Here is a 4,391-nt window from a genome sequence, read left to right on the forward strand (position 1 = left end):
TGTGGAATACAGTTTTTCTTTTAAGTACTGTAAGAACTTATGACGTTGTTGACTTGCACAGAATCCCTTCAACACTAGGATGAATAATTTCAACAGAAATATTATTGGGGCTAGCACTGCGGCCCAATGGGTAAAGCTGCCGCTAATGGCACAGGCATCCCATAATGGGTACTGGTTCATGTCCTGGCTGCTCGACTTCTGATCCAGCTCTGTGTTAACAGACTGAGAAAAGCAGCAGTATATGGCCCAAGTACTTGGGCCCCTGCCACCCACATGGGAAACTCAGATGGAGTGTCTGGCTTTGGACTTCTCCAGCACTAGCCGTACCAGCAAGCTGCAGAGTGAACCAGTGGACAGAAGATCTCTTTCTCCCCAACTCTGTTTCAAATAAATATTTAAAAAAATATTATCAAGCTGCAACAGGGGTGATAATTTTAATGCAAGCAGTATGGCAATCTGTAAACAACATTCAAATTAACAGCAGCTTTTAGTGTAAAATCTGAGATTTCAAACTTTCTAAATAGAAAACTGATAGTGTATCCCCAGGGTTAACACCAGCTCTGTGCTTCACTCTTATTCATTTAAATATATATTCTATTTTCTCCCAGTGCATCTAATTGTTCTATTTATTGTCTTTGCCAGAGTCAACATTATAGACATCATGTGCTTAAGACACTCTCCTGTCCCTTGTATCTATGCCTTACAGTTAACACTCTGAATACTACCACTTCCAAACCTCAAAAGTAGTGCTTTCTACTGCTTTCTAATTACAGGCTTATAAAACATGCTAACTACATGTTCCAAAGCTCCTATAAGGCTAAACTCCTATCGGATTCAACTGTGTTCTCCCATATCACTTGCCCTCTCTCATCTCTAAATGTTTCAACCCTAACAGTAATCTAGTTGTGCATTTATGAAGCCCTACAAAACTGAGTTCTAGAAGGGATGGTAAAGCCTTTGTAATGGCAGTACCTTCCCAGTGGTCTTAGAACATTAACCTATTAATTGTATAGCATTTCTTCTTAAATATTGATGCAGTTATCAAAAAGAGCTGTGGCCATGGCATGGTGAAGTAGATTCTTAGTCCCCTCCCTGTGAATAAGTCATTTAAGATCACTATGGTTTCCTTCCTTCACATGGAAAAAGAGTTAATTTAACTATTAAATTCCTGGAAACATGAACTTTCAGTTCTCCAGAGTGGAAAGATGCATGGTGGCAGGGAACTACCAAAACATAGCAAACACAAGACCCTATTTCTCAGCTCAATCACAACCTGTGTGGCCTTTGTCTCACTAATACACCATCACACCACTTACACAGTGGAGAGTGGTCTCTAGGGTCCTTCCGACTTGAACAGTGTGAGACCTTTGGCTCAGTATTAGCAAAGAGTACAGGGAAGCCCTTGACTGGGGCCTGATTTTACCAGAAATTCAACATAGAAGAGAACATAAATATTCTGCTGTGTTCATCTTCCAGTATTAGATTCAATGCTTCTTCATTTTAATTACATGTGTATACCACCTTAACCACTAGACACTATTTCTTGTATTTCCAGAGTACACTGGAAAAGTCCATTGAATACCCTGTCAAAGGATCACCCCCCCCCCCAGCCCAATGATTTCCAAAGAAAAACATTTAAACTTTGGATGAGGAAGCTGGTTTCATGTGCATAATCAGGGAAACAGGTATGTGGCACAAAAGATAGCCATTCCTTTCTTAATCTTGCAAAATAATCAGTTACAACTGTGGGTGTGTATGTACACATATCTGTTTAATATTTTTTTTAATTTTTTAATATTTTTGATCAGCCATTTCTTCCATCAGTTCCTCTGGGAAAGACTAACAAAGTATAATGCAAAATTCAGCCCCAAACACTTAATACAAAGTGTTTCTAAACAACTTTAGAGATTATAGTTTTAATGTAGACTTATTCCCTGTCTCTTTACTTCTTGTCCAAATGTAAAGAGATTAATTTTCTGGTCAAAATTTCAGTACTTTTGGGATGTCATCAGGACAGAAGTCAAAAATAGAACATCATTATATTGTCAGGTCTTACGGCTGAGGGTGACTAATAGCTATAGTGTCACAGATGTAATAATCCAATAAAGCCTCTGTGTACCCAGAGCCGAGTGGCATGAGTACTGGGAAAGAATGAAATTCGCTGCTGCAGTCAGACTTCAATCACCCAGTGCTTCAGATGGCAGATGTATTTGTGTCTTCCCACTTTCATCTGCTTACTACACATCTTTCTTTTCTCTAGTACTCTCCCCCCATTTCCTCTGTGCATTCTTACTCTTGCTTTATCATTGGGAAGTCAGAACAGGTTAAATCCCACCACCAAGATTTCCAAAGACTTCGCTAGTATCTAAAGCACAATGTTGGGGGCCAGCGCCATGGCATAGCAGGTAAAGCTGTCACCTGCAGTGCCTGCATCCCATATGGGTGCCAGTTCGAGTCCTGGCTGCTCCACTTCCCACCCAGCTCTCTGCTATGGCCTGGGAAAGCAGCAGAAGATGGCCCAAGTCCTTGGGCCCCTGCACCAGCATGGGAAACCCGGATGAAGCTCCTGGCTTCGGATCGGCACAGCTCCAGCTGTTGCAGCCAACTGGGGAGTGAACCAGCGGATGGAAGACCTCTCTCTGTCTCTACCTCTCTAACTCTCTCAAATAAATAAATAAATCTTTTTTTAAAAAAAAGTGCAATGTTTCCTTTCCTTCAAACTTATTACACAGATTCAGTGAATCTAAATCACTCTGACTTAGGTCATTAGATTCTTGGGGGAAAATCGTTTCTTTACCATGTTTTCTCATTATCTGCAGTTTTTGGCCTTGTCCCGAGTTTATTTCAAGTGTGTGATGTACTTTTCAGTTAATGAGCAAATCTATTTATTGGTATTATCTATCAAATGAGACACATTTCTGTGTGGCTAGCCACTGTGACACCTCCCAGGTCTCCTAATGCATGATGGCACAGATTTGTACTCCAATGGTCAAATAACCACACTGCAGCCGGCGCCGCGGCTCACTAGGCTAATCCTCTGCCTAGTGGCGCCGGCACACCGGGTTCTAGTCCCGGTTGGGGCGCCGGATTCTGTCCCGGTTGCCCCTCTTCCAGGCCAGCTCTCTGCTGTGGCCAGGGAGTGCAGTGGAGGATGGCCCAGGTGCTTGGGCCCTGCACCCCATGGGAGACCAGGAAAAGCACCTGGCTCCTGGCTCCTGCCATCGGATCAGCGCGGTGCGCCGGCCGCAGCGCGCTGGCCGTGGCAGCCATTGGAGGGTGAACCAACGGCAAAGGAGGACCTTTCTCTCTGTCTCTCTCTCTCACTGTCCAATCTGCCTGTCAAAAAATAAAATAAAATAAAAAATAAAAAAAATAAAAAAAAATAACCACACTGCAAAGAGACTACGGATGATCTGACATCAGTGGCCAGGTACAACTAAGAGCAGCATTGAAGCCTGAGGAAATAGGATGAGCAAAAACCCCGAGATGGATAGTACTTGACATACATATGAAACAAAAAAGGGGACCAGAGTTATGGAAGTGGTTACAGAAAAAAAATTATGTCAAATTGTCCCACAGTTTACCAGCAGTAACAGAACTGAGATAAACAGTTGTTTCCTTTTAAGCAGCTGTTTTACTGACAGCTCAAATCTACAGGAGAGGGAGAAATGAGAAAAATCTCGTAGTAAGCAGTTTTTCTTTTTGTAAACCTAAATGGGCAATCCAGACTGTTTGAGTACCTTTTGTACACGCTATCTCCGTCTTCAGCTGCATTCATCTATCGAAGCCTCTGTCAAATGAGAACCAAGGCACATCAGCTACATTATTATTCATGTTGTCCTAGTCCAAGAGTTTAAGATAAACATGTAGAAATGGGTGCAAAGGCAGGAAGTTTTCCAACTTGGCGGATGAACATGGGTCACTGGAAGCTCTAATTGATAGTTTCCAATTCCAAAAATTTCTATGTGATGCAGAACCAAATTAACAATGTATTTTCTTCAGTTCATAAAGCCTTTCTAAACATATAGTATATGGTGAAAATCCATCAAATGGTTTCTTGGTGCTGTAGATGCTTGGGATCATTAAACTAGGTGATACCTTTCATCTAGAAAGAACACAGAGCGGATTTATGATTCTATGAATTTTCCTTGTCCACAATAGTGGAACAAAGGTTAACTCCTCAAGTTCACAAGATGTCATGATGAAGACAGTACTGCTGAGTGCTGGTCCTCCGAAGTAACCGCAAGACTAAGCTGGAAGAAAATGTCCAATGGTCCATTTTCAACATAGTAAATTACTGTTAGCTGACTTGCAGATGTAGCAAAACTCAGTAGGCAACTCAGAAGAGGAAATTAAAGTACAGAGAAGGAGTAGCCAAATTACAAGAGGAA

This window comes from Oryctolagus cuniculus, chromosome X, assembly GCF_051225735.1.
Source record: "Oryctolagus cuniculus isolate XC-2025 breed Fujian yellow rabbit chromosome X, ASM5122573v1, whole genome shotgun sequence".
Classification (NCBI taxonomy): domain Eukaryota; kingdom Metazoa; phylum Chordata; class Mammalia; order Lagomorpha; family Leporidae; genus Oryctolagus; species Oryctolagus cuniculus.